The 24,563-nt window shown below is 40.6% G+C and overlaps 1 protein-coding gene across 1 annotated transcript in view; it reads left to right on the forward strand.

The window, feature by feature from the left end:
- The window catches only part of cap2 (cyclase associated actin cytoskeleton regulatory protein 2), a 61,810-nt gene that overhangs the window by 31,884 nt on the left and 5,363 nt on the right, over positions 1–24,563 (forward strand). The window lies entirely within an intron of this gene.

Raw genomic sequence — 24,563 nt, forward strand, 5'->3', positions numbered from 1 at the left:
CCTACAACCATGAAACTTCGATACACACATGCGTCTCTTCATGCCCGACAACTTTCGTGGTCTGACTTTTGACCTCTGACCTTTAGATCGCCCACCATTTTGAATTATATGAAAAACAGTCATTGGCTCCTAACTTCTGCATTTTTTCACTTATGGAAAATCCGTTGGAAATTTTTGTAGGCAGTGGTCCAAAGTTCATGTGTAAAATGTTTCGTGCAGATTGCTCAAAAATCCCAGGAGGAGATAGATTTTAACTATTACAGTTTTATGAAAATTATTCATCTGTGCCTAAAACATACATGCAGACTCACATTTCTTTGAAACTTGGCAGAAATGTACAGGGTCATTCCAAATATCACTGAAACCAATCTCACTCCAATTGGCCAAAAGGGGGCGCTATAGCAATTTTTTGAAAAGGCAGACTTTAAACAGGCATAAGTCATGCCTCGTTTGGCCGAAAGTCGTGAAACTTGCTTACACATGTGCCTTGACTCATGAGGAACACATCTATCTCTTTGACCAGTAAGCTCCGCCCTTAGATTGTCCGCAATTTTGAGCAGTTTGAAAAACACTTAAACCCAGGATTTTTCAGCTATTTGCGTGAAACTGTATCATCTCTGTGATCTACTTTTTCACAGTTACTTATCTGTTGGGCCAATGGCGTCTCCCTTAAATGAAGGCCTCACAATCTCAGGGTCGCCAGTTCAAGCCTCACTTGATGCAGACTTAATTTAAGTTGAATTGCAAACAACATGACTGTATCATTGAATACATGTGCAACTGTTAAAGGTAATGATGAAATGCTTCTTGGAGAGAGTATGTTTTTTTAATGTATGACAAACTTCATTGTGAAAATAACCGATCTACAATCTCAAAACTTTTCAGATAGCAACATGTTTCTGAGCTTGTAGATCACTGAAACCAATCTTACTCCAATTGGCCAAAAGGGGGCGCTATAGCAATTTTTTGAAAAGGCAGACTTTAAACAGGCATAAGTCATGCCTCGTTTGGCCGAACGTCGTGAAACTTGCTTACACATGTGCCTTGACTCATGAGGAACACACGTATCGATTTGACCATTAAGCTCCGCCCTTAGATTGTCCGCAATTTTGAGCAGTTTGAAAAACACTTAAACCCAGGATTTTTCAGCTATTTGCGTGAAACTGTATCATCTGTGTGATCTCCTTTTTCACAGTTACTTGTCTGTTGGGCCAATGGCGTCTCCCTTAAATGAATGCCTCACAATCTCAAGGTCGCCAGTTCAAGCCTCACTTGATGTAGACTTAATTTAAGTTGAATTGCAAACAACATGACTGTATCAATGAATACATGTGCAAATGGTAAAGATAACCTGAAATGCTTATTTGAGAGTATGTTTTTTACGTATGACATACTTCATTCTGAAAATAGCTGATCTACAATCTCACAACTTTTCATGGTTTGTGAGCTTGTAGATCGGCTACTTTCATTAGTTTTGGTTCTGAGGAGATGTACAATTTCTTCATTGGTAAATGGCTTGTGAACGAGTGATCTTAGTGTTAGTGAAACAGGGGCTTGGTTCATGAAAGAAGGCAAGAGTTTATGATCTTCAACAGACAATATCAGCCTGGACAAAGCTATAGCACTATAGGTAGTGTTGCAGCCTATTAGTCTGAAGGTTGAGAGTTCGAATCCTGTTAATGGCAGTAGGTTGAGATGTCCAATCAAACCATTATGTTTCCATCTCTCTCTCTCATCAATCTATTGTTTCCATGTCACTCTCTCTCTCTTCAATCTATTCCGTTTCCATGTCTCTCTCTCTCTCTATTCACTGGCCCCGTATTATCGCTGCTTGCAGCTATATTGATAATTGTTTTTCGCTCCCTCTCAATTGAAGGCTACTCTTAGTTCTGGCTTAACCGTGCTGTCGCTTTTTACGAAACTCAGCCATATGATAGATGGTCATGAAAAACTATCAAGAAATAATTCTCACAATCTTTCGTCCAAAGGTGGCGCTATAGCACTCAATTGAAAATGCCAACTTTGAACAGGTACAACTCATGCCCTGTTTCACTTAGAGCCATGAAACTAGGATACACATATGCGTCTCCTCATGCTGAACAACTTTCACCCTCTGACTTTTGACCTCTGATCTTTATATCTCCCACCATTTTGAATTATATGAAAAACAGTCATTGGCTCCTAACTTCTGCATTTTTTCACTTATGGAAAATCCGTTGGAAATTTTTGTAGGCAGAGGTCCAAAGTTCAAGTGTTAAACGTTTCGTGCAGATTGCTCAAAAATCCCAGGAGGAGATAGATTTTAACTATTACAGTTTTATGAAAATTATTCATCTGTGCCTAAAACATACATGCAGACTCACATTTCTTTGAAACTTTGCAGAAATGTACAGGGTCATTCCAAATATCACTGAAACCAATCTCACTCCAATTGGCCAAAAGGGGGCACTATAGCAATTTTTTGAAAAGGCAGATTTAAACAGGCATAAGTCATGCCTCGTTTGGCCGAAAGTCGTGAAACTTGCTTACACATGTGCCTTGACTCATGAGGAACACACGTATCGATTTGACCATTAAGCTCCGCCCTTAGATTGTCCGCAATTTTGAGCAGTTTGAAAAACACTTAAACCCAGGATTTTTCAGCTATTTGCGTGAAACTGTATCATCTGTGTGATCTCCTTTTTCACAGTTACTTGTCTGTTGGGCCAATCGCGTCTCCCTTAAATGAATGCCTCACAATCTCAAGGTCGCCAGTTCAAGCCTCACTTGATGTAGACTTAATTTAAAGGAGAAATCCGGTCATTTTAAGTGTTATGTTTGATGTGTGTCAAATCACTTACCAACGTATAAATGAAAATCGCGTAAATCCACAGAGCCCCCTATCGACCCCCACCGTTGTCATTGTAGGAGGATATAGAATAGCCCAAATTCGCCTATTTTAACCAATGCAAAGTCTGTTTTTTTGCTTCTAGTACTCATTGTTGAGTCCCATGATAATGTAACAGGCGCTAAAACTCCCGACAAGCTAACGGCTAATAACAAACGAGCTAACGCTGGGGCTGCTTATCTCTCTGAATGGCAGCCCCAGGTTGCCAGGTCGGGAGAGAAACCAGCAACCAGCATTAGCTCGTTCTGTTATTAGCCGTTAGCTTGTCGGGAGTTTTAGCGCCTGTTACATTATCATGGGACTCAACAATGAGTACTAGAAGCAAAAAAACAGACTTTGCATTGGTTAAAATAGGCGAATTTGGGCTATTCTATATCCTCCTACAATGACAACGGTGGGGGTCGATAGGGGGCTCTGTGGATTTACGCGATTTTCATTTATACGTTGGTAAGTGATTTGACACACATCAAACATAACACTTAAAATGACCGGATTTCTCCTTTAAGTTGAATTGCAAACAACATGACTGTATCAATGAATACATGTGCAAATGGTAAAGATAACCTGAAATGCTTATTTGAGAGTACGTTTTTTCAACGTATGACATACTTCATTCTGAAAATAGCTGATCTACAATCTCACAACTTTTCATGGTTTGTGAGCTTGTAGATCGGCTAATTTCACTAGTTTTGGTTCTGAGGAGATGTACAATTTCTTCATTGGTAAATGGTTTGTGAACGAGTGATCTTAGTGTTAGTGAAACAGGGGCTTGGTTCATGAAAGACAAGGCAAGAGTTTATGATCTTCAACAGACAATATCAGCCTCGACAAAGCTATATAGGTAGTGTTGCAGCCTATTAGTCTGAAGGTTGAGAGTTCAAATCCTGTTAATGGCAGTAGGTTGAGATGTCCAATCAAACCATTATGTTTCCATCTCTCTCTCTCATCAATCTATTGTTTCCATGTCACTCTCTCTCTCTTCAATCTATTCCGTTTCCATGTCTCTCTCTCTCTCTCTCTATTCACTGGCCCCGTATTATCGCTGCTTGCAGCTATATTTTGTATTGTGTTCCAGTTCAAATTGTGTCTGCTCATTTCTTAGTGTCATCACTTCCAATTTCACTTGTTTAATCTGTATCCTGATTGAGTTCTCTGTCCTGATTGAGTTCTCTGTCCTGATTGAGTTCTCTGTCCTGATTGAGTTCTCTGTCCTGGTTGGATAAAATTGGAAATGAAACTGAAACGAAAATGCATTTTCTGTTTTATAAAGAGCTGGAGAGACAAGGAGACTCCTAATACTGAACAAACATAGCAATGAGTACTATCACAATATAGAGCTATTTAACAATTATTTCAACCAACGCAAATCACTTACCCTACCTTTAAATATCACATAATGCAGGAGGCAGCAGGACGTTGTGTTATTGAAAACGAGCGCTTCCAAACTCTGACTGACAGAAAGTAAGTCATAACATGTTGCAGATAGAAAGAGGATGAAATTCAAGTTTTCTGTACAGCTGCCATGTTGGTGAGTTTAACGTCAGTGTCAATGAAATAAAAAGATATGTTCATACTGTCAGTGGTGGAAAGTAACTAAGTACATGTACTTAAGTACTGTACTTAAGTACAATTTTGAGGTATTTGTACTTTATTTGAGTATTTCCAATTTCCAATACTTTTACTCTACTCCACTACATCTCAGAGGCAAATATTGTACTTTTACTCCACTACATCTCAGAGGCAAATATTGTACTTTTACTCCACTACAATTATTTGAAAACTTTAGTTACTAGTTACTTTGCAGATATAAAATATGATATTATGAAACATACTTTAACCACTTTAGCTATTTTATACCTAGGCTATTTGAAAATAGCCGATCTACAAGCTCACAACGCGTCGCGATGCGACGCGTTGTGAGCTTGTAAATCTGCTATTTTCATATATTTTAGTACTTTTACTTTTGGTACTTTAAGTATATTTTGATGCCAGTACTTTTGTACTTTTACTCAAGTACATTTTTAATTCTGGACTTTTACTTGTAACGGAGTATTTTTATATTGCAGTATTGGTACTTTTACTCAAGTAAAACATTTGAGTACTTTTTCCACCACTGCATACTGTGCCAACAATTTTAATTTTATTTTTTTTAAACTCGGGATAACTCGTTCTGGCACTGAGGGCATTCAGAAAAAACTGGGGATAACTCTTGACTTAGCGTTTACTCCACTACATTTATTAGAAATCTTTATGTACTAGTTACTTTGTTGATCTGGATTATTATTATAAAACATACATTAACCGCTTCAGCCCCATATACACCCTATAGATTGTTCGGCTATTTGTAAAGAGCCGATCTACAGGCTGACAACGTGTCGTGTTGTGAGCCTGTAGATCTGCTATTTTCAAATGATTTTCATTAAGATTTTAAGAACTTGTGAAATGGGACATTTTGAATATTGAGCACGTTTACTCTTGGTCCCTTTAAGTATATTTTTATGCCAATACTTTTGTAGTAGTCATTAGTCAAGCACATTTTGAATGACAGACTTTCAGAATCAGAATCAGAATCAGAATCAGGTTTATTGTCAGATCACAGGTTTACAAGGTAAAAGTGGGTGAAATTCGTTTTTGTACATCATTCCCATCACAACGTTAAATTCCATAGAAAGAAGAGGGGGGAGGGAGAAGAATAAGAGGGGTAAGTGGGAAGGAGGTCAAACAAGTTATCTACAATTTTACAAAGTACCTGAGATAAAGAAACAAACTAAGGTGCCTGAGCATAGCAGCAATGTATGTATACTGTGCATGATATACTTATGGGCGTTAAGGTGCTTAGAGAAAAAAGAGCACAATAAAAAAGACCAAAAAAAGTCAGTGCGTTATACATGGGATTAAGGTGCAAAAGGTCAGTGCGTGTCCACCTAAAGGTGGACTGACCCTGGTATAATCCGCAAGTAGCTCCATGAGGGAGTCACTCGTAACAGAGTGTTTCTACATTGCAGTATAGATACTTTTCACCTTAAATAATTGTAAATTATTTAATTAAAATAATTGAGTAATTCTTCCGCCACTGAGTATATGTTACACATAATGCATAATGCTCTCCAGAGACGATGGAGTCGCGCCCCAGACAGTGGCTCCACTGCTCCTGGTGTGTTGGGCGTGGCTGAACAGACCGTCTGGCTAATGCTGCAGCTTGTGCCAATATAAACAGTGGAAATGTGAGTAATTTGTCCTCCATTTAATTGACATTTTTGGACGTGCTACCCTTTTGGATTTTTTTTTAATTTCTTTTTTTGATATGTTACATATAAAATGGCTATTATGTAATAATCACCCACCTTTTGAGAGAAGATTATAGCCCAGACTCCGAGTGGCAGACAGCAGAACAGAGCGCTGCATATAGACCATTTCTTATAGGTCGGGACAGCACAGGTCTGGTGGTGGCCTTGCTCCTCCATAGTGGCTCGTTGTCTCAGGTTCACAGGTGGATGGAATTACACACACACACACACCCCCACACACACACACACACACACACACACACACACACACACACACACACACACACACACACACACACACACACACACACACAGGCACTCCCACATGTGCACACATGCAGTCCCATACACACACACACACACACACACACACACACACGCATGCACGCATCTCTCTCTCTCTCTCTCTCTCTCTCTCTCTCTCTCTCTCTCTCTCTCTCTCTCTCTCATCCATTAGATGTATTAGATTAGGCTGTAGCTCACAACACAGTCCTTCAAGAGGACACACGATTTCTAACTACTTGTGCGCTATGAGCTTGTAGATCTGCAATTTTTATTTGTTTTACCGTAGAAAAATCTTTGAATATATATATATATATATATATATATATATATATATATATATATTATATATATATTATATATATTTTAAAGTGAACATTTTTAACTCAAATCTTTGCTTCTGGGGGATTCTACAAATGTCTCCTAAATCCTAACAGTTAAAAAAGAAAAAAGAAAAAACGTGTGTTGTTATATATATCAGACTCAAACTTTTTCATGTCAAGGACCACCTAAAATGATATGTATTTGCCCCCCCGCTATGAGCCTGTAGATCTGCTATTTTTTGGATAGTGCGTACAACGTATAACTTTCTGTGCGTGTGACGTGTGTGTATTTTTTGGATAGCCAAAGAAATCTAAAAATGACACACAGATGCGTTCCTGGTCTTAGTGGATTAAATATAAATGAGCTGGATTGAAGCAGAATGATTATGTGACACATGCAGTAAAGTGTTTGATCCCTAGAGAGGATTCTTTATTCTTTAATATAAACTGCTATTAATATAGTGAAGGTCAGTAGAGCACATGGACTCATTTGACTTGAGAAATTGTGTTAAAAACACACAGTTGCCAGCCTGGTACAACCACCTGGCCTTGCTCAAGGGCACATCAACATTCTGAGTGTTATTTGAACTTAATTTAACATTTAACACTATAATAAATTATATTACAAATACCGGGTTCATGTAGTTTATTTGGTCAAAATAAGACGTTTTTTGTTAATAGGTTAAAGTACCATATTGTGATAGTAATCATTGCTATAGAGTGTTTGTTCAGTAACAGTGTTAAATAGCGCTATATTGTGATAGTAATCATTGGAGTAGAGTGTTTGTTCAGTAACAGTGTTAAATAGCTCTATATTGTGATAGTAATCATTGCAGTAGAGTGTTTGTTCAGTAACAGTGTTAAATAGCTCTATATTGTGATAGTAATCATTGCAGTAGAGTGTTTGTTCAGTAACAGTGTTAAATAGCTCTTTGCCTTTTAAAGGGTCAAAGCACAACACTCATGTCAAAATCCTCATTAAGAACCACACACAGTAGTTTTTTTTGGGCTGTAAAATCATGATACAATGACAAAATCCACTTGAATTTGGTCACAGCGACCATAAAGATACTGTGTGTGAGGAAAACACAAATCTATTTGTATTTCATCTCATTGTTGTTTGAAATAAAACACCATCCTTGTTGATCGTGCAGCATTTATTTGTTGCAACAAAATGTAATCATTCACCATCGATCAATGATCATAATCATAATCTTTTATTTTTTATCTGTTGTTCTAAATAACTCTTCAAGGCTTCCAAGGTCACCAAGATGATAGTGAGCACAATTCCAACAACAAGTGCAGCGATGTTGAATAACTTGGCTGTTCTTGACGCCTCCTCAGCCATGGGGATGTTACCCACCGAATTTGCAGCCTTAACCTTAAAAAAAAAAAACAGGGGAAAACAGGGGTCTTCATTTAGTGCACTTTGCATCGATTACATTGCGATTGATTTGAATTAGTTAAAGTTTATAATATCCATCTCAAATCAACATTCACATTATTCATATAATCATTCATATCTTGTCAACATAGAGAGTATATAGAGCATCGCAGTTCCGCCATTTCCTGGGCCGGAAGTAAATACTCGATGCATTTTTCCCATTGACTTTTCCAAAAATATTTATATCAATCAATTTAAGCCTAGAATCAAGCTATCCAGGATAGCGGTGAATCATGACCATAAAACCTTTTTTTCTGTGATTTTTTAAAATGTTATATTTAATGATATGATACTATATTTAATAAATACCCTTTGTTTTGCCGTTTTCAAAAAAGTTTTTTCACAGAATCAAACGTTTTATGGTCATGATTCACCGCTATCCTGGATAGCTTGATTCTAGGCTTAAATTAATTGATATAAATATTTTTGTAAAAGTCAATGGGAAAAATGCATTGAGTATTTACTTCCGGCACCGGGGACTGCGATGCTCTATATGCACATGCGTCACTTTTCCACCGGGACACGCCCCCCCCCTCATCTAGACTGAGTGGCAAAACATTGAGCAGCATGCTTTGCCACTCGCTCGTTGTAAATGTTTTGCCAAGCGCTCGTTGTAAATCACTCAGCGGTCCTACCACCTATTTAAATCAATGTTACATAATGCAGGAGGCAGCAGGACGTTGTGTTACTGAAAACGCTTCCAAACTCTGACACTTAAAGGGCTAGACCACTTTGGTAGAGGTTCCGCGGATCCGGATCCAGATCCAGATCTTCAAATAGTAAAATCAACAGGAAGTTGACATTTTTATTAAAAAAACAAACAGTACTGGGTTTGGTGATGCTCTATATTGTCTGAATCAGCTATGTTTGGGTTCATTAATGTGCTAAAAGAGTGACTTTGAGAGCTGTTTTACCCTACAATGTAAGTCAATGAGGAGCATATTTTGTATTATCAATTTCTAATCAATGGAGCAATTATTTTTGATTTCTTGTCCACCTTTGGGGTTACATCATGGCAAGGTAACTACACAACCCAAACCTCTACCACAGTGGTCTTACCCTTTAAATAATCACCTGCACGGAATGTATTGACAGAAAGTATCTCGTAACATGTTGCAGATAGAAAGAGGATAAAATTCAAGTTTTCTGTACAGCTGCCATGTTGGTGAGTTTAACGTCAGTGCCAATGGAATAAAAAAATATGTTCATACTGTGCCAGCAATTTTTTATTTTTTTTTAAACTCGGGATAACTCGTTCTGGCACTGAGGGCATTCAGAAAAAACTGGGGATAACTCTTGACTTAGCGTTTACTCCACTACATTTATTAGAAATCTGTACGTACTAGTTACTTTGTTGATCTGGATTATTATTATAAAACATACATTAACCGCTTCAGCCCCATATACACCCTATAGATTGTTCGGCTATTTGTAAAGAGCCGATCTACAAGCTGACAACGTGTCGTGTTGTGAGCCTGTAGATCTGCTATTTTCAAAAGATTTTCATTAAGATTTTAAGAACTTGTGAAATGGGACATTTTGAATATTGAGCACGTTTACTCTTGGTCCTTTTAAGTATATTTTGATGCCAATACTTTTGTAGTAGTCATTAGTCAAGCACATTTTGAATGACAGACTTTCACTCGTAACAGAGTGTTTCTACATTGCAGTATTGATACTTTTACCTAAGTAAAATAATTGAGTAATTTTTCCACCACTGAGTATATGTTACACATAATGCTCTGAGGAAGGCTCATAGCCGAAACGCGTAAGCGTTCATTTTATTTTTTCATTGGCATCCGCAGGGACGTGCACAGATAGACTCTAGGTGGTGCTAGAGCACCCCCCGCTTTGCCCTCTTGACCAGAAGTGCCCTTTTGAAAAAAATATTTTTTGGGTTTTTTTTTTTCAGTTTACAGCAGGGGTCTTCAACAGGGGGTCCGGGACCCCTAGGGGGTCCTCAGAGTTACTACAGGGGGTCCGCCAAATCTTTATGCGATATGATTTTTCTTTTTACCATAACCACTCGAAACCTAGCATCCCTTTTCTGAGGAGAACTTTAGCCAAAAATAGCCGATCTACAAGCTCACAACGCCTCGCGCTGCGAGGCGTTGTGAGCTTGTAGATCTGCTATTTTTGGCAAAGAGGTATAGGTGTAGAGGGAAAAAAAGAGCGGACCAAGTCAACCAAAAAAAAGTATAATTTACTTGAGCACCTGCCCCTCAAAATGTCTGTGCACGCCACTGGACATCCGTCAGTCTCGAGAGAGACGACTGTCTGGAGTCACGCCCCAGACAGTGGCTCCACTGCTCCTGGTGCAGTGTTGGGGCGTGGCTGAACAGACCGTCTGGCTAATGCTGCAGCTTGTGCCAATAAAAACAGTGGAAATATGAGTAATTTGTCCTCCATTTAGTTGAAATTTTTGGATGTGCTACCCTTTTGGATTTTTTTTAATTCATTTTTTTTTTAATATATATGTTACATAAAATGGCTATTATGTAATAATCACCCACCTTGTAAGAGAAGATTATAGCCGCAACTCCGAGTGGGAAACAGCAGAACAGAGCGTTGCATATAGACCATTTCATATAGGTCGGGACAGCACAGGTCTGGTGGTGGCCTTGCTCCTCCATAGTGGCTCGTTGTCTCAGGTTCACAGGTGGACGGAATTTGCGAGGTGTAGAGTAGATGCGATGGGTGCTGCTGGGGTTCTACTGTACTGTACTGCACACATGGGCAACATATGGCCACACACACACACACACACACACACACACACACACACACACACACACACACACACACACACACACACACACACACACAGGCACTCCCACATGTGCACACATGCAGTCCCATACACACGCATGCACGCATCTCTCTCTCTCTCTCTCTCTCTCTCTCTCTCTCTCTCTCTCTCTCTCTCTCTCTCATATCCATTAGATGTATTAGATAAGGCTGCAGCTCACCACACAATCCTTCAAGAGGACACACTTCAGCTGATTGAGAAGAGATTTCTAACTACTTGTGCGCTATGAGCTTGTAGATCTGCAATTTTTTTTTGTTTTATCGTAGGCAAATCTTTGAATATATATATATATATATATATTTTTTTTTTTTAAAGTGAACATTTTTAACTCAAATCTTTGCTTCTGGGGGATTCTACAAATGTCTTCTAAATCCTAACAGTTACAGTTTTTCACGATTCACACAAAATGCTAAACCTGTCACTCCCTTTGCAAGATGACTCTTTGCCATCAAATCTTTTAACTGTTCACAAAAGGGAACTCGTGTTTTCATTTGGTACACACAGCCATATTTTCAAATGACACACACATACGATTCATTGAGTACACACAGCTAAGCATGTGCTGCACACTACCAAACATTTACAGCACACTGCAGGGCAAAATTTAAAACACAATCATAGAAATGGAACACACCATATGAATGACATTGACAATTTCTTTTGTAAAATGACTCAGTGTAGGCCTACTTTTTTCATTGTGAAACATAAAACAAAACACAAATATGCAGCCAAAAAAGTTTGATTTCTCTACATGATTTAGGCATCATGCCTCCGGTTCATGTCTGGCCAGAAGGCCTCATCCACATCATAGGCAATGTTCTCCCTGTCCAAGCAGCGTTGGAAGAAACGCCTCGAGTAGACTGAAAGAACAAGCCCAATCGATGGTCTTGAAGGGCGGAGCCAAACAGCGCCTGGGTTTGGAGCACTCTGATTGGTTAGGAGATAACAAGGTCCTAAGACCAGCGTTCCTGCAAGGCTCTCCCAGGCTTTTTTTCTTTTGAAACAAAAAAAAAGGCATGGGTTTCCGAGGCTACGCCTCGAGTGGCGCACAGACCTCAACAGTGACTAGGGCTGCAATCGATTTTCACGATTTTTGTATAATGACATTTTTCGCTTTTGAATTGGAAAAAAACATATTTTACTAATCGAGAATCGTTTGTTTTGAAAAAATCGGAAAAGAATCGGAATCGTGACCCCAACAATCGGAATCAAATCGAATCGTGAGATAGCAGAAGATTCACACCCTAACAGTGACGTTGCCACAAGCCTCCTCCATGGCCTGGAGAAGTGGGACCCGGCTCTGTGGGTTCCGTTCATTTACCTTCCACCTCCAAGCTCAAAAGAACTCCTCAATGGGATTCAGGAAAGGAGAATAAGGCCGAAGGTACAGAACGGAAAAATGTGGGTGGTCCTGGAACCACTTACGCACTGGAGCAGCCCGGTGGTGCAAATTGCTCACCAGACCTGAAAGTGTTGTAGCCTCGCGTAGCCAGACAATATCACACGACACACTGCGTGGATATTAGTCTGGTCCCTATCAACGGTAGATTTTCTTCCAAGGGGCGGTTACAAAAAGATCCAATCGGACTCTATTGGTTAGACCTAAACCAATCAGAGCAGTGCTTCCTTGAACGAACCAATCAGAGCAGTGCTTCCTTGTACGTCATTGCTCCAAATAAGGTGATAAGCCCGCCCACATTTGGATACTGGACCCTGGTTGGCTCCGCACAACTGCGGAGGGAGAGAATTTAAATCTCTATGGAGGGGGGCCAGACCTAATCTGCCGAGGGCTAAAGTGCATGCAATTTTGCAAAGGCAGATTCGTCTGGAACCAGGCTAAAAGTGTTGAGTTTTTAACACTTGTGTGTTACAGTTGATACTACTGAGATTTCAGATGAGAAGTGTGTGCAACAACAGAACATTGTGTTTAGTGTTTCGACAACAAGTTGATGTGCAATTGAGCTCATAGTGTTTTGTAGGTTGAAGCTTTGAGATTTCACATGAGAAGTGTGTGCAACAACTGAACATTGTGTGTAGTGTTTAGACTACAAGATGGATGTGCAATTGACATAAGAGTGTAAAGAGGGAAAATCAGAGTCTAATGTAGAAAAGAGAGTGACAGGTTTAGCATTTTGTGTGAATAGTTTTCAGTTTTGTGTGAGCAGTATTGAGAAATCTGCTACTGCCTTGTGAAACGTGTGAAAACAATCGTGAAAAACTGTAAAAAAGCCACACAAAGAAAAAAACGTTGTTATATATATATATATATATATATATATATATATATATATATATATATATATATATATATATATATATATATATATATATATATATATATATATATATATATATATATATATATATATATCAGACTCAAAGACTCAGACTCAAACTTTTTCATGTCAAGGACCACCTAAAATTATATGTATTTGCCCCCCCCCCCACCTCAAAATATTTGGTCCAGGGGCAGGGACCCCCAGAATTTGAGAAAAGATTTGAGTTAAAAATGTATACAGTGTATATATATATATATTCAAAGATTTGCACACATTTTCACGATTTCTTTTTCCAAAAATAGCAGATCTACAAGCTCATAGCGCGGCACTCGGTGCCACGCTATGAGCTTGTATATCTGCTATTTTTTGGATAGTGCGTACTACGTATAACTTTCTGTGCGTGTGTGTATTTTTTGGATAGCCAAAGAAATCTAAAAATGACACACAGATGCGTTCCTGGTGTTAGTGGATTAAATATAAATGAGCTGGATTGAAGCAGGATGAGTATGTGACACGTGCAGTAAAGTGTTTGATCCCTAGAGAGGATTCTTTATTCTTTAATATAAACTGCTATTAATATAGTGAAGGTCAGTAGAGCACATGGACTCATTTGACTTGAGAAATTGTGTAAAAAAAACACACAGTTGCCAGCCTGGTACAACCACCTGGCCTTGCTAAAGGGCACGTCAACATTCTGAGTGTTATTTGAACTCTTAATTTAACATTTAACACTATAATAAATTATATTACAAATACCGGGTTCATGTAGTTTATTTGGTCAAAATAAGACGTTTTTTGTTAAAAGGTTAAAGTACCATATTGTGATAGTAATCATTACTATAGAGTGTTTGTTCAGTAACAGTGTTAAATAGCTCTATATTGTGATAGTAATCATTACTATAGAGTGTTTGTTCAGTAACAGTGTTAAATAGTTCTATATTGTGATAGTAATCATTGCTACTGAGTGTTCAGTAACAGTGTTAAATAGCTCTATATTGTGATAGTAATCATTGCTATAGTGTGTGTTCAGTAACAGGGGTCTCCCTGTCTCTCCAACTCTTAAAGTAAACAAATAGCTCTATATTGTGATAGTAATCATTGGAGTAGAGTGTGTGTTCAGTAACCGTGTTAATTAGCTCTATATTGTGATAGTAATCATTGCAGTAGAGTGTTTGTTCAGTAACAGTGTTAAATAGCTCTATATTGTGATAGTAATCATTGCAGTAGAGTGTTTGTTCAGTAACAGTGTTAAATAGCTCTTTGCCTTTTAAAGGGTCAAAGCACAACACTCATGTCAAAATCCTCATTAAGACCCACACACAGTAGTTTTCTTTTGGCGGTAAAATCATGATACAATGACAAAATCCACTTGAATTTGGTCACAGCGACCATAAAGATACTATGTGTGAGGAAAACACAAATCTATTTGTATTTCATCTCATTGTTGTTTGAAATAAAACACCGTCCTCGTTGATCGTGCAGCATTTATTTGTTGCAACAAAATGTAATCATTCACAATCGATCAATAATCATAATCATGATCATTGTTGTTCATAATAAATCGCCAAGGATTTCAAGGTCACGATGATGATAGTGAACACAATTCCAACAACAAGTGCAGCGATGTTGATTATCTTGGTTTTTCTTGACGCCTCCTCAGCCAGGGGGATGTTACCCACCGAATTTGCAGCCTTAACCTTAAAAAAAAAAACAGGGGGAAAACGGGGGTCTTCATTTAGTGCACTGAGTTTGATGCCTTCAAATTAAGTGTTCATTATTCACTTTGCATCGATTACATTGTGATTGATTTGAATCGGTTAAAGCAGGGGTCTTCAACAGGGGGGTCCGTGACCCCTAGGGGGTCCTCAGAGTTACTACAGGGGGGCCACCAAATATTTTTCTTTTCTTACATTAACCACTTAAACCCTAGCATCCCTATTCTGAGGAGAACTTTAGCCAAAGAGGAGAACTTTAGCCAAAAATAGCAGATCTAAAAGCTCACAACGCCTCGCGCTGCGAGGCGTTGTGATTCCAGGCCAGGTCAGCATATGTGTCGATGAAATGAAATTTGTCCCTGAGCAAGACTCTTAACCCCTAATTGCTCACAGGTTCTCATTGGAAACAAGACCGCAAGGACTTTCATGAACGACCTGTTAAAAGGAATTATCCTTATCCTTATCCCCTGGAACCCCCTCAATTACCCCTGGGGGTCCCCGGACCCCACTTTGAGAACCAATGACCTAGACTGAGTGGCAGAGCGTTGAGCAGCATGGAGCGTTGGCGTTTGGAAGCGCTCGTTGTAAATCACTCAACGGTCCTGTGTACCACCTGTTTCTAATATGTCACATAATGCAGGAGGCAGCAGGACGTTGTGTTATTGAAAACGAGCGCTTCCAAACTCTGACACTTCAGAAAAATAATCACCTGCACGGAATGTATTGACAGAAAGTATCTCATAACATGTTGCAGATAGAAAGAGGATAAAATTCAAGCTTTCCGTACAGCTGCAATGTTGGTGAGTTTAACGTCATTTAATAGAATCAGATAGGACTTTTCTGTTTGGATGTATGGGCTGTCAAGGCCAGAAAGTAGTTTTTTGCCACTCAGTGGCCCTCATTTGTCAACGGAGCGTAAAAAAACGGCGTATATTTTTCCAAATATTCGGCCGTACACCAACGTCGAAGTCACAATTATCAAAAGATCCTACACAGCCGATCCTAGCGTACATCAGGTCGGAGTGTTGATAAATCTCACGTCTGAAAACGAGCGTCATTTAAATAACACGCCCTTAAATATTCACAAAACGCCCGACTTCACGACATGAAGAACCAGAATACGACCCAAAAATGCATGAAAAGCCAATAAGAAAGAGTTTCCCCCGCTCGCCTCGCCACACACGCACACGCCTCTCTCTCTCTCTCCTTCTCTCTCTCTCTCTCTCACACAACATACACACACACGCACGCACGCACGCACGCACGCGCGCGCGTGTGTGTTTGAGTTACACTAAATAAAGCAGTCATGAGACTCGGGCGGAATGCAGTGATCCCGTGCCGCCACGTTAATATTGGAGCGTCGGGTTTATATCCTTAACCCAGCCAGGTTGTGTAGCCTACATAACTCTCTATGACATAACTCCTTAACATAGTACAAGCTACTGTAAGTTTGTAGACCTCACTGTCCATGAAAAGATGGTCGGGACTCCCGACAATTCTCTCGCAGAAGCCCTCGTATGTTTTGAAAATAGCAGATCTACAAGCTCACAACGCGATGCGACCTGTTGTGAGCATGTAGATCTGCTATTTTCAAATAGCCAATGCAGCCAGATCCGCAAGCTTGACCGAATGACTGTTAAAGCAGTTTGTTTAAATTAGTTTATAAAATGATATATTTTCACAGCGATTATTTATTAGTGTAGATATACACATTTTGGAGTGGTATCTCAGAGGCACATACTGTACTTTTTACTCCACTACATTTATTAGAAATCTGTACGTACTAGTTACTTTGTTGATCTGGATTATTATTACAAAACATACATTAACCGCCTCAGCCCTATTTTGGGTATAATGGGTCATATTATGACCTCGATGATTCGGCAAACTATAGGCGAAACATTCTGCAAAAATTGCATATGTGCAAGCACCGTTGTAGAGCGGCTATGTTTGGCCATGCGATTTAGGTGTAGAGAGAAACAACGAAAAAAAAGTCAGCGAATTATATATGGTAGTGTTTACATACATTGATAAAAGCCAGTGGTGGGCCGTAAATGGAAGTACATTTACTTTTCTACTATTTTATTTAAGTACATAAATATAAAATATAGTGGTCAAGTCAACCTCTCAATGTTTAGAGTCAGTTGGGGGCAGCGTGGGCACTTAGTTGGGGGCAGCGTGGGCACTTAGTTGGGGGCAGCGTGGGCAATTGTCCCACTAGGCCGAGGAAGAAATGCCAACCTTTTCACATTGGCCTGTTATAGCGCCACCAGCAGGTCTAATTTAGCGAAACACATTTTTGGAACAAAATGCCTCAAATCATGAATGCAGTGTCTTGATTGCCGTGAAAGACCTAAGAATAAATGGCACCCTTTTCACATTGGCCTATTACAGCGCCACCTGGAGGCCAGAATAACGTACCTGACCTGGCGGAGACCTGTGCTCCGAGGAGCACTTTTTCTAGTTTATCTATGCATTGTGATATGAATACGTAGTTTTTTGTTACAGTCAATTGACAAGACTGACAGCATACAGACACAGTCTGCTTGAATAAAAAAATTACAAAGATTTTTTTGCTCTGGCTCCTCATCTGAAAACAGAGTCGGTGGCCAAATTAAATAGATCTGCCACAATAATAGATGGTAAGCTTGGTAGTGCTTGGGGTTGTGAGTATTTTATTTTAACAGACAACCCCCATTCCCATTGTAAAGCACACTTGTTTGGCTTGGATTGGATTTTATGGTCTAAAATTGAGAAAGTGCATCAACATTTTATGCAAGCTATCCTTGACAAAGCATGGTGCCTACAGTACCAGATGAACGGCTGCTGATACTGAACACTTATACAGTAGTTATAACATGACTGTCAAAAGGCATGACGAAAGGTTTAGACCTTTTTACATCCAACTTAAAGTAACCCTATCGTTTTTTTCGGCTATTTGAAAATAGCAGATCTACAAGCTCGCAACGTGTCGCGGTGCGACACGTTGCGAGCTTGTAGATCTGCTATTTTCAAAAGATTTTCATTAAGATTTTAAGAACTTGTGAAATGGGACATTTTGCATATTGAGCACTTTTACTTTTGGTTCCTTTTAAGTATATTTTGATGCCAATACTTTTGTAGTAGTCCAAATCATCTAAACTCAAGCACATTTTGAATGACAGACTTTCACTCGTAACAGTGTTTCTACATTGCAGTATTCATTCTTTTACTTAAGTGAAATAATTGAGTACTTTTTCCGCCACTGAGTATATGTTACATATAAAATGGCTATTTATGTAATAATTACCCACCTTGTGAGAGAAGATTATAGCCGCGACTCCGAGTGGCAGACAGCAGCACAGAGCGTTGCAGATAGACCATTTCATATAGGTCGGGACAGCACAGGTCTGGCGGCCTCGCTCCATAGTGGATCGTTGTCTCAAGTTCACAGATGGATGGAATTTGCACGGTCTAGAATAGACGCGACGGGCGCTGGGGTTCTACTATACTGTACTGCACACATGGGCATCACACGGACACGCCCCCCATCTTAGCAGTGGTGTAACTAAGTACATTTACTCAAGTACTGTACTTAAGTACAGTTTCTACTACAGTTTCTACACTACATCTCAGAGGCAAATATTGTACTTTTACTCCACTGCAATTATTTGAAAGCTTTAGTTACTAGTTACTTTGTAGATTTAGATTATTATTACAAAACATACATTAACCACTTCAGCCCTATATATATATATATATATGTTTGCCATTTGAAAATAGCCGATCTACAAGCCACATGTTTTTACTTTGAAAACTTGTGAAATGGGACATTCTGCATGATGAGTACTTTTACTTTTGGTACTTTAAGTACATTTTTATGTCAATACTTTTGTACTTTTACTCAAGTACATTTTGAATTCCAGACTTTTACTCGTAATTGAGTATTTCTACATGGCAGTATTGATACTTTTACTTTAGTACAACATTTTGATATGAGACACTGTGTTGTTAGTGACTGTATTTATAGTGTCATAGGAATTAGACTACATGACAACCAGGAATATTTTGGTGAGAGAGACGGATGACAGCCGGAATGTAGACGGAGTGTCTACTGTGTGGATGGACAGGAGGCCATCCACTGATATAGCGTGCCAAAGTAGAGCGTGCCTATTCCTCCTCCTCCTCGCGAGCCTCGCGCCGAAGCCCCGTGCCTAAAAGCGAGCGCTCCTCTTTCAGTTTCCCTGGAATGCCAATTTCCCTGTGACATATACACCGAGTGCCGTGCTACATAGCAGGAAACCTTGTTTTTTGCGCTGTGAGAGTAGCTCCGGAGAAGCGGACTGAGTGGCCCTGTCTTTCTGCAATAGGACTGACCGTGGGTAGCTACTGGGCCAAGGTGACCCTCGCCCAGGGTCACCTGATTTTTTTTTCGGGTTTCCCGCGGATAAAGTTACTTTTTTTGTTACTTTATTTCGGTTTTAGGGTGACAAGCAGCGCTGCACAGCCTGCGCTGATGTGAACGCAGTAATGCACGTTATTTTCTGCTGAAGGGAGGGGGCAGAGAGGAGGCTCCTTTGATCGGCGGGTAGGCGGGGCCCTACGCAACCTGCGTAGTGTGCGTGTAGGGAGAAGCGGCCCTGAGTATGGCCCCCTGGGAATACATCTTGCCTACCTCTGCTATAGAGTGTTTGTTCAGTAACAGTGTTAAATAGCTCTATATTGTGATAGTAATCATTGCTATAGAGTGTTTGTTCAGTAACAGTGTTAAATAGATCTAAGTAATCATTGCTATAGAGTGTTTGTTCAGTAACAGTGTTAAATAGCTCTAAATAGGTCTCCCTGTCTCTCCAACTCATAAAGTAAACAGAAATGATTTTTTTAGGTGGGTTGCACATTTTCAACCAATCAGGAGAGAGTACCCATTTATCAGCTTAATGTTTTATTTGATTTGTTCCAGTTAATTTCTTAGTGTCATCACTTCCATCAATTTCACTTGTTTATTCTGTATCCTGTTTGAGGGCTCTCTCCTGATTGGATGAAATTGGTATCCAGAAAATTGCAAAAGGAGGTGATGCCAGTCTAGAGTTCATGTAGTTATGTAGTAATGAACCTTTTGTTTTTTTACACATTGACTGTGTTGTTGCTTTGAGTGCTGAAGTACATAATTCATCCCTTCCTCGTTAAATTAAATCACTAATGTCATTATAGTCCTGTTCATTTGAAATGTCATCCAGTGAGCTGGACGGGTAGCAGTAGGCCTGTCAAAAAAAATCGATTCATGAATAAATCGCGATTCTTAATGCCACGATTTTAAAATCGTTTCAAAATATTCAAAATCGTTTTTTTTGTATTTATTTTTTTATAAGGTAGTACCTTTTTCACTGGCACTTTGTCTGAAATCAATGTCAGAAAGACTGACTGACATGATCTGGCTGCATTGAAGTGTATGATTCAACTTTTCATGGTTTATATTGTTCAGAAAATCGCAATAAATCGCAGAATCGAATATCAATTAATCGCAGAATTGCAATTTTAATCGAATCGGCACCCTAGGAATCGATTTTGAATCGAATCGTGAGGTAAGTGAATCGTGACACCCCTAGGTAGCAGTGGTGGAAAAAGTACTCAATTTTCTTTAACTTAAAGTAAAAGTATCAATACTGCACTGTAGAGGTACTCTGTTACAAGTAGAAGTCCGGAATTAAAAATATACTCAAGTAAAAGTACAAAAGTATTGGTATCAAAATGTACTTAAAGTACCAAAAGTAGAAAGTACTCATTATGCAGAATGTCCCATTTCACAAGTTTTCAAATGTATACAAATCTTTTGAATGCGACGCATTGTGAGCTTGTAGATCTGCTATTTTCAATTGGCCGAAATGTATATAGGGCTGAAGCGGGTAATGTATGTCTAGTAACTAAATTTTTCAAATAATTGTAGTGGAGTAAAAGTACAATATTTGCCTCTGAGATGTAGTAGTAATTGGAAATACTCCAGTAAAGTAAAAGTGACTTAACACCACTGAATATTGTATTACTAAATCCCTGTTACTGAACAGCTCAGCATACCACTGTGTGTGTGTGTGTGTGTCTGTCTGTCTGTCTGTCTGTCTGTCTGTCTGTCTGTCTGTCTGTCTGTCTGTCTGTCTGCGTGCGTGCGTGCGTGCGTGCGTGCGTGCGTGCGTGCGTGCGTGTGTGCGTGTGTGCGTGCGTGCGTGTGTGCGTGTGCATGAAGATATACAGTATGAACTAACAACTGTTACTGCACGTGTGTGTGTGTGTGTGTGTGTGTGTGTGTGTGTGTGTGTGTGTGTGTGTGTGTGTGTGTGTGTGTGTGTGTGTGTGTGTGTGTGTGTGTGTGTGTGTGTGTGTGTGTGTGTGTGTGTGTGTGTGTGTGTGTGTGCGTGCGTGTTCGCGTGCGTCTTTGTCTTTGTTCCAAAGGATACAGATTGATGCAGCTGCCCAACAACTGTGTGTGTGTGTGCGTGCGTGTGTGTGTGTGTGTGTGTGTGCGTGCGTGTGTGTGTGTGTGTGTCACCTCCACATGTGAGGAAATCCGAGAACTTGCGGTGACTGTCTGTATGTCAGCTGTCACTCCTGCTGTTGGGTGTCGAAGTGTGTGTGTGTGTGTGTGTGTGTGTGTGTGTGTGTGTGTGTGTGTGTGTGAGAGAGACGCGTGTGTGTGGTTAACAGGTGGTCTTCAGGGTGGACTTGAATGGAGGTTTTTCTTCACAGATTAACCCCCCCCCCCTCCCCTCGACCCCCCAACAAAGGTCCTGTGTTAACGACACACACTCTGATGGTAACTTAACCCCCCCCCCCCCCACTACAACCACCCCACCAGTCAGCTGCTGTTCAGGGAGGGGTTCAGAGACTCTATCTCTCTCTCACACACACACACACACACACACACACACACACACACACACACACACACACACACACACACACACACACACACACACACACACACACTATTCCAGAAGCTGTCACAGTTTTTTTCTGCTTTAAAGTATAGCTATACCGTACTTGACCCCTTGACCCCAGACACATGTCCTACACATCACTCTTACTGAACAGCTCAGCACATACCACTGTGTGTGTGTGTGTGTGTGTGTGTGTGTGTGTGTGTGTGTGTGTGTGTGTGTGTGTGTGTGTGTGTGTGTGTGTGTGTGTGTGTGTGTCTGTCTGTCTGTCTGTCTGTCTGTCTGTCTGTCTGTCTGTCTGTCTGTCTGTCTGTCTGTCTGTCTGTCTGTCTGTCTGTCTGTCTGTCTGTCTGTCTGTCTGTCTGTCTGTCTGTCTGTCTGTCTGTCTGTCTGTCTGTCTGTCTGTCTGTCTGTCTGTGCGTGCATGAAGATATTTGAGATATACAGTATGAACTAACAACTGTTACTGCACGTGTGTGTGTGTGTGTGTGTGTGTGTGTGTGTGTGTGTGTGTGTGTGTGTGTGCGTGCGTGCGTGCGTGCGTGCGTGCGTGCGTGCGTGCGTGCGTGCGTGCGTGCGTGCGTGCGTGCGTGCGTGCGTGCGTGCGTGCGTGCGTGCGTGCGTGTGTGTGTGTGTAAAGCCACAACCTGTGTGTGTGTTTGTCTGTCTGTATATAGCAGCTGTGCTGCCAGTTGTGAGGTCTTCAAACAGACACTGTGTGTGTGTGTGTGTGTGTGTGTGTGTGTGTGTGTGTGTGTGTGTGTGTGTGTGTGTGTGTGTGTGTGTGTGTGTGTGTGTGTGTGTGTGTGTGTGTGTGTGTGTGTGTGTCTGGTACTCGTCAGTGCAGTAGCTGAGTGACAGTGGTCTTTACTATAAACATTACAACAGTTTAAAACAACAGTCATGTGCTTTAGACAACTAACAACTGGAGAAGATACTGTTAACGTCTTCACTCAACTGTTGGGGGGGGGGGGGGGGGGGGGGGCTCTACTAAACACCAATGATAATAAAAAACATTAAAACTAATTTTACCGTACATGGATTCAGACTCAGACTCACATGCATTAGGCTACGGACCCCCATTTATTGGCATTTCTATCTAAGTCATTGTTCATTTAACTCTTCGAGAGTACAAATGGAACCAAATGGACCCGTTAGGGTCCATTTGGTTCCACTCTCTAAGAGTTACAGACCCATAAGAGTTCATTTGGTTCCTAACTATCCATCATTTAGCTGGGGACCCCCTGGAACTCCCTCAAGGACCCCTGGGGGTCCCCGGACCCCACTTTGAGAACCAATGTGCAAAAAAAAGTTGTGTGTGCACGTGCGTGCGTGCGTGCGTGTGTCATGTAGAGACCAGTGATTCTCAAACCTTTTCATTTCAAGGACCCCCATAAGCTTACTGTGCATTATTAGGCTACGGACCCCCTTAACTTGGAGTTACCGATCATTTAGCTGTGGACGAGCTGGGGACCCCTCAAGGACCCCCACATTGAGAACCACTGATGTAGACATTAGCCCTCAGTGCAACGAGCTGAGACATTTGCTGTGCAACACTCCCTCTGCTGGCAGGACGTGTCCTTGCACCCTGTCTTGTAGCACATAGTCATCATGAGGATTCTCCTTACTTACCAATGCACTAACAACATAGTGTAGTGCATTGGTTCTCAATGTGGGGTACGGGGACCCCCAGGGGTCCTTTGCGGGCTGCCAGGAGGTCCCCAGCTAAATTAGTTAATATAGCTTTGTTTTGTACACTTTGGCTATTCAAAAATAGCAGATCTACAAGCTCACAATGCGTCACCATGCAACGCATTGTGAGCTTGCAGATTTGCTATTTTCAAACGTTTTTTTTTTGGAAAACTTTTGAAATGGGACATTCTGCATAATGAGTACTTTTACTTTTGGTACTGTAAGAACATTTTTATGCCAATACTTTTGTTCTTTTACTCAAGTACATTTTGAATTCCGGACCTTTTCTTGTAATGGAGTATTTCTACATTGCAGTATTGATACTTTTACTTAAGTACAACATTTGAGTAGGCTACCACTAGGTAACCTGCTCATGTCTTTTATCTGTGCAAATGTTCTAGTGTTTTGAATTTAGATTTTTTTTTAAATTAACTGGTCTTGGTTGTTTTAAATGTGCTTCACAAATGAAGTTTGGTCTCATTGTTTGGTCTTATTTGGTTTAAGAAGAACACAGTGAGGGCACGGTGGCGCAGTCGGTAGCGCTGTCGCCTCACAGCTCCTGGGTTCGATTCCCTCCGGGGACGCTGTGGGCGCTGGGGGCGTGTCTTCTCCTCCGCGTCATCAGCGCCCATACCCTAGGTGGGGTTGGCGAAAGGGCCTACTCTGTGTGGAGTTTGCATGTTCTCCCCGTGTCTCCTAGGGTAGTTAATACCCTCACAAAAACATGCAGTAATCCTGGTCTCTATACCGCCTCCCCCATGACAGCCGGGGCGCCTGATGGAGGGGAAGGGAACTGGTTAGAATAACGTGTTCCTTCCACGCGCTACGTCCAACCGGGGAAACTCCCCCCTGTCAGGTGACAAGAAGGTCAGTTGGCTCTCATGCATTGACGGAGGCATGAGCTCGGCTCTGGCCTCCCTAGGCTAGTGGTTCTCAA

This window comes from Gymnoscopelus microlampas, assembly GCF_963454915.1.
Source record: "Gymnoscopelus microlampas genome assembly, chromosome: 15".
Lineage (NCBI taxonomy): Eukaryota > Metazoa > Chordata > Actinopteri > Myctophiformes > Myctophidae > Gymnoscopelus > Gymnoscopelus microlampas.